The following is a 9,129-nucleotide window of genomic DNA, read 5'->3' on the forward strand; positions in this document are numbered from 1 at the left end:
GTTACTTCCTCCGCGAAGGGCCTGAACTCGTACATCCTGGTGTATTTACAGCTTCTCCATAGCTGAGATCTAGCCTCTCCATACATACCCCCCTACCCCACTGTCAGAGTTAGAACCACGACAGTTGGCGCCCACCATGGGGCCGGAGTCTTAGCGCCTAGTTGGAGAAGTTGTGATTTTTCTGATCCCTTTGATCATGTTTTCGTGCGGAGATTTGGTGGAGGGCCGTGAGATCCGTCTCGGAGCACTCACGTTCATCGCCGACAACTCCGCTTGGCTTCAGGAGGCTCCACTCGACATCGACGCCCTCCCCGTCCGCGGTGCGACGCACTTCCGCGCATGTGTTCGTGGCGTCCTCCTGCGGCAGCCGTCGACCCAGTATCGGTCGGCTCCCGTGTCATCTTCCCGCCCTGTCTCCCACCGGCGCAAGCGCTCCGGCCGGTCGAGACTTCAGAGGTGGGTGAGGCATGCCGTGGCCCGCCAGTCGGCAGCCCCACTAGTCGCGGCAATCGAGCCCGACGAATCCCTCTACGGCCTGTTCGACCTGTCGACTGGCTCCGCGGAGACCGCATCCGAGTGCGGCAGCAGCGACCCGGCGGCTGAGGTTCTGGCGGTCGATGGAGCACACAGTCCTCCCGGTTTCCCTCGTACCGATGGAGGCGCGGGTGGAGGCGACCCGTCGCATCCCCATGATGAGTATCTCCCCGAACCTCTCACGTCATTGCAGCGAGAGGAGCTTCGCCGCCGGAACATGGATGCACTCCGCACTCCTATCATCGAAGAAACCCCCGAGGCCCGAGCCTTGGAGGACACGCGCTTGGCTAACTTGGCCGAGCGCACTCGACTGGAGAATCTCCAGCGAATACTCGACAAGCAAGCGCGTCAGCGAGCTCCCGAGTCCAGTCGATGTCAGCTCTTCCTGCCTACGCAGGTATATCGGACCCCAGTTCAGAGTTTGGCAGTCGCGGCCCGTATAGCAGAATCGATTCAGCCCTCCTAGTCGGAGGCTGGCAGGGGCTTGTTGCAAATCAGAACGTTGCTCCGGGCAGCGGGGAACCAGAATTCCGCTGTTTCTCAGTCGCGGAATAGGATCCACAGTCGATCCGTTGCAACGGATACAATCCAGTCGGCTCACAGCCCAAGATCGCCCCCGAGGCGTGAGGGACGCGGGGACCGGCACGATCAGTACAGAAGAAATGAGCAGTATGATCACCGGTTTGATCGACGTCGAGTGCCAACCCCTCCCCCGAGGAGTGGGTCATATGCGCCTCGACAGCAGGATGATAGACACCCTCATAGTGTTGGGCGGAGAGTTCCAGTCGACCCCAGGGACCCAGGCTTTGATGCGAGATCCATCCTCGTTCAGGGTCTGGTTGACAGGAACAGAGCTCACCGAGAAGGCCACGACAGGGATGCGCCTGCCAGCAGCAGAGTACGTGTTTCGGGGCCAGAGTGTTTCAGTCGAGCCATCAGGGCCGTAGTGATTCCTCCCAACTTCCGGTTGGCGACTGGGGTCAGCAAGTTCACCGGCGAGTCTAAGCCTGACACTTGGCTCGAAGACTACCGAGTGGCTGTCCAGATTGGTGGTGGCAATGATGAGGTGGCTATGAAGCATTTGCCTCTCCTGTTAGAGGGCTCAGCCAGAGCGTGGCTGAATCAGTTAGCACCCAACAGCATCTACACTTGGGAGGATCTCTCTCGAGTGTTTGTCACGACCTTTGAAGGAACATGCAAGCGACCAGCAGGCCTTATAGAATTGCGGTCTTGCGTGCAGAAACCGAGTGAAACTCTGAGGGATTACATCCAGAGGTGGATCACTTTGCATCACACAGTTGAGAACGTACCAGATCACCAAGCAGTTTGTGCCTTTAAAGAAGGCGTCAAGAACAGAGAGTTGAACCTGAAGTTCGGTCGGACCGGAGAAATGTCTCTGAATTGGATGATGGAAATTGCCACCAAATACGCTAACGGAGAAGATGAAGATCAACTCCGGAGTGGCAAGCAAAAAGCAGTCGCCCAGGAAACCGGAGGCAATTCCAGTCGGAAGCAGAAGCGGAAGGCCGAGCCAGCCGCTCCTGGGGAGGCCCTGGCCGTAACCCAGGGAAAATTTCAAGGGAAAACCCAAGGGGGCCTGGAACCCCAAGAAAGTCAAGGATCAAGATGGAAATGATGTTTTGGATCTGCCATGTCACATCCACACCAAGAAAGATGAAGAGGGTAACCTTATTTACCCAAAGCATACCACTCGACAGTGCCGGCTCCTGATCCAGCAGTTTCAGGGCAAGCAGTCCAAAGACAAGGAAAAAGAGTCAGACAGAGTTGAGGACAAAGAAGATAGTGACGATGGATACCCCCAAGTCAATTCCACCTTGATGATTTTTGCTGATGTCGAAAGCAAAAGTCGACTGAAAGTCATTAACCGTGAAGTGAATATGGTTGCCCCGGCAACACCCAGCTACCTGAAGTGGTCTCAGACTGCCATCACGTTCGACCAGTCCGATCACCCTGTGCACATTGCCACCCCTGGGAGGCAAGCTCTGGTGGTCGATCCAATTGTCGAAGGCACTCGACTGACCAAAGTCCTGATGGATGGTGGCAGCGGCCTGAACATACTGTATGCAGAAACGTTGAAAGGGATGGGCATTCCGATGTCCAGGCTCAGTGCCAGCAACATGAGTTTCCATGGAGTCATTCCTGGAAATAAAGCCGAGTCACTCGGCCAGATTGCTCTCGATGTGGTTTTCGGTGATTCAAAGAATTACCGCAAGGAAAAGTTGACATTTGAGGTTGTGGACTTCCAAAGTGCTTATGCTATTCTGGGCCGGCCAGCTTATGCATGCTTCATGGCTCGACCGTGCTACGTGTATCTCAAGTTGAAGATGCCCGGCCCCAGAGGTGTGATCACCGTTACAGGCAATCGGAAGAAAGCAGAGGAGTGTTTTTAGAAAGGATCAAAGATCGCTGATGCTCATATGTCAGTAGTCGAGTTGCAAGAGTACTAGAAGACTGTTGATCCGAGTGAATTGCTGCGAGCCAAGAAGCCAGCTTCAGAATCAGCTTTTCAGTCGTCTGGTGAAACTAAGCCAGTTCACGTTCACCCGACCGACCCCAATGCTGCTCCAACTCACATCTCAACGACGCTCGACTCCAAATAGGAAGAAGCGCTCATCCAGTTCCTCCGTGAGAACTGGGACGTCTTCGCATGGAAGCCTTCTGACATGCCTGGAGTTCCCAGGGGGCTGGCTGAGCACCATCTACGAGTCGACCCGAAGTTCAAGCCTGTGAAAGAACATCTTCGATGGTCCGCCGTCCAGAAGAGGAAAGCTATTGGCGAGGAGGTGGCTCGGCTCTTAGCAGCGGAGTTCATCCGAGAGATTTACCACTCCGAGTGGCTCGCCAATGTTGTCATGGTCCCCAAGAAGGACAAGTCACTTCGCATGTGCATCGACTTTAAACATGTCAATCGGGCCTGCCCGAAAGATCATTTCCCTCTCCCCCGCATCGACCAGGTAGTCGACTCGACCGCGCGGTGTGAGCGTTTGTCTTTCCTAGATGCTTATTCAGGATACCATCAGATCCGTCTGCATGGACCCGACAAGATCAAAACGGCTTTCATCACCCCATTCGGGTGCTTTTGTTATGTCACCATTCCCTCCGGCCTCAAGAATGCTGGAGCCACGTTCATGAGGATGATTCAGAAGTGTTTGCTCACTCAGATCAGTCGGAACGTAGAAGCATACATGGATGATATTGTGGTTAAGTCACGGAAAGGTTCCGACCTACTGACTGACCTTGCTGAAACCTTTTCTAACCTCGGGGGATATGATATCAAGCTCAATCCATCAAAGTGCACATTTGGAGTTCCAGGTGGAAAGTTACTCGGTTTTCTCGTTTCCGAACGAGGAATCGATGCCAATCCCGAGAAAGTTGGCGCCATATTCCGGATGAAGCGCCCTATGCGTGTACACGATGTCCAGAAGCTTACAGGTTGCCTGGCCGCTCTAAGTCGATTCATTTCTCGTCTCGGTGAAAAGGCATTGCCTCTTTACCGACTGATGAAGAAGTCTGACAAGTTCGAGTGGACTCTAGAAGCTGATGCAGCGTTTGCAGAGCTCAAAGCTCTGCTCTCCACCCAGCCGGTGCTTGCTGCCCCAATCAGTAAAGAGCCTCTGCTACTTTACATTGCGGCCACGGGACAAGTTGTCAGCACAGTACTTACGGTCGAGCGGGAAGAAGAAGGAAAGGCCTTCAGAGTTCAGCGCCCAGTATATTATGTGTCCGAAGTTTTGACTCCTTCGAAGCAAAGATATCCCCATTACCAGAAGCTTGTATATGGGATTTACATGACCACGAAGAAGGTTGCACACTACTTCTCTGACCATTCCATTACAGTCGTCAGTGACGCTCCACTGTCAGAGATTTTGCACAACAGAGATGCAACTGGTCGAGTGGCGAAGTGGGCGATTGAACTCCTTCCCCTAGATATCAAGTTTGAAGCAAAGAAGGCTATCAAGTCCCAAGCAATTGCAGATTTCATCGTCGAGTGGATTGAACAGCAGCTTCCGACTCAAGTTCACTCGGAGCACTGGACCATGTTCTTCGATGGATCTAAGATGCTAAATGGTTCCGGTGCTGGGGTAGTATTGGTCTCCCCCCGAGGAGATAAGCTCAGATATGTTCTCCAGATTCACTTCGATTCCTCCAATAATGAAGCAGAATATGAAGCACTCTTGTATGGGTTACGCATTGCCATTTCACTCGGCGTCCGGCGCCTCATGGTCTACGGCGACTCAGATTTGGTGGTTAATCAGGTGATGAAGGAGTGGGACGTCAGAAGCCCAGCTATGACTGGCTACTGCAACGCAGTAAGAAAGCTAGAAAAGAAATTCGAGGGGTTAGAGCTTCATCACATCCCCCGACTGAAAAATCAAGCAGCTGATGATCTGGCAAAGATAGGCTCCAAGAGAGAAGCCATTCCCAGCAATGTGTTTTTGGAGCACATCCGCTCGCCATCAGTCCAGGAGGATCCTTTTACAGAAGAAGCCCCGCAACCGAAAAGTGCCACAGATCCGACTGAAGTCGAAATTCCTGCTGTGGTCGACCTAGTCATGGAGGTCTTGGCAATCACTCCCGACTGGACGATACCATACATCACGTATATCTTGAGGAAAGAACTTCCAGAGGACGAAGAAGAGGCTCGACAGATCGTCCGTCGATCTAAAGCTTTCACAGTCATTAAAGGATAGTTGTATAGAGAAAGCGCAACTGGAATCGGTCAGGAGTGCATAACGCCAGAAGAAGGTCAGATAATCCTTGATGATATCCACTCGGGGACCTGTGGTCACCATGCGTCCTCTTGGACCATCGCGGCCAAAGCATACCGAGCGGGTTTTTACTGGCCCAGGGCAAACGAAATGGCGAAAGAGATAGTCGACAAGTGTGAAGGCTGCCAGTTCTACTCCAACATGTCGCACAAGCCAGCATCAGCTCTGAGGACCATTCCACTCATCTGGCCCTTCGCTGTTTGGGGACTGGACATGGTTGGTCCACTGAGAACAGGCAGGAGCGGATTCACACATGTGCTTGTGGCAGTCGACAAGTTTACCAAATGGATTGAAGCCAAGCCTATCAAAAATCTTGATGCTAGCACTGCTATCAGTTTCGTCAGAGAGTTGATATTCAGATACGGGGTCCCGCATAACATCATCACTGACAATGGGTTAAACTTCGATTCAGACAAGTTCAGAGCTTTTTGCACCTCTCAAGGCACACGAGTCGACTACGCGTCGGTCGCGCATCCCCAATCGAATGGACAAGCTGAAAGAGCAAATGGTCTAATTCTCAAAGGACTGAAGCCTCGACTGATGCTGATCTCAAGCACGCAGCAGGCGCTTGGGTCGATGAGCTTCCGTCAGTTTTGTGGGGACTGAGGACCACCCCGAACCGGTCGACTGGAAGAACGCCATTCTTTCTGGTTTACGGAGCCGAAGCCGTCCTGCCGAGTGATCTACTTCACAACGCCCCCAGAGTCGAGCTTTATAATGAAGATGAAGCAGAGCAAGCCCGGCAAGACGCAGTCGACCTCCTAGAGGAGGAGAGGGAAATGGCTATGATCAGATCGACCATCTATCAGCAAGACTTGCGTTGATTCCATGCCAGAAATGTGAAGAGCCGAGCCTTCCAAGAAGGAGATTTGGTCCTCCGAGTGGATCACCAGAAACCACACAAACTTGCTCCTACTTGGGAAGGCCCCTTCATCGTCACCAGAGTCCTCCACAATGGAGCATATCATCTCTACAACGTTGGTCGCCGGATCGACGAGCCATGAGCTTGGAATGTGGAACTACTCCGCCCATTTTACACTTGAATTCTCACTCGGATGAGGTGTAATAAGAAAAACTTCCGTAGTTTATTTTTATCAAAGACAAGAGTGTCCCAGTTCTTCCTGTAATTGCTGTCACTTTTGTTTGCGTACGAAATCCCCCAGTGGGTAGCTTAGCTGCAAATCCGTTTCGCCTAAGTTTGCAAAAAATCCTACCGAGTGGCGAGCCAGACTCCCACTCGGGGGCTTAGCTGCAGCCCAGTGCTCGCCTAAGTATATAAAAATCCTACCGAGTGGAGAACAAACCTCCCACTCGGGGGCTTAGCTGCAGCCCAGTGCTCGCCTAAGTGTTTGAAAATCCTACCGAGTGGAGAGAAAACCTCCCACTCGGGGGCTTAGCTGCAGCCCAGTGCTCGCCTAAGTGTTTGAAAATCCTACCGAGTGGAGAGCAAACCTCCCACTCGGGGGTTTAGCTGCAGTCCAAAGTACTCGCCTAAGTGTTTGAAAATCCTACCGAGTGGAGAGCAAACCTCCCACTCGGGGGCTTAGCTGCAGTCCAAAGTACTCGCCTAAGTGTTTGAAAATCCTACCGAGTGGTGAGCAAGACTCCCACTCGGAGACTTAGATGCAGCCCAGTGCTCGCCTAAGTGTTTGAAAATCCTACCGAGTGGAGAGCAAACCTCCCACTCGGGGTCTTAGCTGCAGCCCAGTGCTCGCCTAAGTGTTTGAAAATCCTACCGAGTGGAGAGCAAACCTCCCACTCGGGGGCTTAGCTGCAGTCCAAAGTACTCGCCTGAGTATTTGAGAATCCTACTGAGTGGAGAGCAAACCTCCCACTCGGAGGCTTAGCTGCAGCCCAGTGCTCGCCTAAGTGTTTGAAAATCCTACCGAGTGGAGAGCAAACCTCCGACTCGGGGGCTTAGCTGCAGTCCAAGTACTCGCCTAAGTATATAAAAATTCCCGAAGATATTCAACGATAAATCAAGTTCGGATAAAACCCAAAGGTCCAAGACCTCAGATCAAAGTACTCAAGCCCTCGGCTCGACAGAGTTTAACGGTTACAGAATCCACTCAGCATGCCGAGGCAAATTTAAAGTGAAGCATAAAAGTTTTTCATTCCTCAAGCGGAGGACTGGAAGGGGTGACGAACTCGTCCAAGTCGATCCTGTCTGCAATACGAGTAGCAGCAGCAATGAAAGTCTCCATGAAGTCTTGAAAGCTGTGCTTCCTGGTATTGGCAACTTGGATGGCGGCCAGCTTTTCTTCTCGCGCCTCGTTGCAATGGACGCGGACCAGAGACAGAGCGACATCAGCACCACATCTGGCAGAAGATTTCTTCCATTCCGCCACTCGACCCGGGACTTCATCCAGTCAAACCATCAGGGACTCAAGGTCATTCTGAAGCGTCGTTCCAGGCCAGAGTGATGTGTCGATCCGCGACATCGCAACCTTCGGCCAAGCAAGATAGTCAACAACGCTGGTAACACGAGACTCCAGTCGGAGCACGTTCATAGCAGCCTCGTCCTTCACGAGAGAATTGGCGAGATCCAAGCCTGGCTCCACTCGACTGGTTTCCTCTTCGAAGCTCTGGCAGAATTCTGCAAACACGATTCAAGAATAAGACGGTGGCCTTACGCGGGCTTGGTAACTGCAAGACAGCCGGGTCGGAATAATTACCTTCGAGCATGACGAACAGCTTCTTGGCGAGTCCACCGAGATAAGTCTCCAGATCGTTTACCTTCCCCGCCAGCTCACCCGCCTTGTTGTGCAGAACCATCTTTTCTTTCTTCAGTCGACTGACCTCTCGATTAGCTGTTTCGAGAGCAGTTTTTAGTCTGGAGTTCTCCTGTTCAAGAGTTCCGACCGAAGCCAGTTTCTCTTCTGCAAGCTTCATTTTGCTCGAGGCCTCCTTTTGTGCTTCGGCAAGATCTTGATCCTTCTTCTTCAGAGCTTCCTCCAGTTCATCTACAGAATGTCGAGTGAACTCAACATCAAGAATGGGCAAGAAAGGGAAGTCACTCGTCAAGAATGAGAAACCTCGCCAGCCATACCTTTTGTTTCGTCTCGCGCCTTCTGCAGGTTCTGTTGAGCGAGCTTCAAGTCAAGATCGAGCTGGATCTGTTTGTTCTCCAACTCAGTGTAGAGAGCCACAAGTTCACAGGATTTCTGCAAAATTCAGTCGGCAGAGGTCCGAGATAAGTTGCTTCTGAGTAACCAAGAGACAATGATGACGTTGCTAAGACTACAGCTGAATCAAAAACATTCAATAGTAGTCTCGGGGACTACACCCAGTGGGTGCACTCAGCGTGCCCCCAGTGGTTTTGAAAAAAAAATCGACTGCCCGCAGTCGACCGGATACAGTTTCATTCGACATGGCCTGGCCAGACCGAGTAAAGGAGTAAAACTACAGCAACGCAATATAAAGACTACAGTCGACTGCCAGCAGTCCACCGTAGTCTCGGGGACTACACCCAGTGGGTGCACTCAGCGTGCCCCCACTCGACCAAAAAACTTAACAGAAACACCCAGTGGGTGTACAGATTTAAAATATCTTTGGAAAAGAGATTCTTCAGACAACATTCCCTAACAGAACAAGCAGTGAATCGACTGACCTGGACGTTACTCTGAAGAGCTGAACTCGCGTCATAAGCCGCTTGGCTGGCGTCTCGAACCACCTTGACCTGCTCCATCATGATGCCTGCCTGGCGTATAGCTTCCTTAGCTGCACCCACTTGGTCCTCAGGGACGTGGTGTGTGGCGAAGAGCGAAGGCGGATTTACGGTCGATGTCGATGGCCGCGCACTCGC

The sequence above is a fragment of the Triticum dicoccoides genome, chromosome 6A, assembly GCF_002162155.2.
Source record: "Triticum dicoccoides isolate Atlit2015 ecotype Zavitan chromosome 6A, WEW_v2.0, whole genome shotgun sequence".
Taxonomy (NCBI): Eukaryota; Viridiplantae; Streptophyta; class Magnoliopsida; order Poales; family Poaceae; genus Triticum; species Triticum dicoccoides.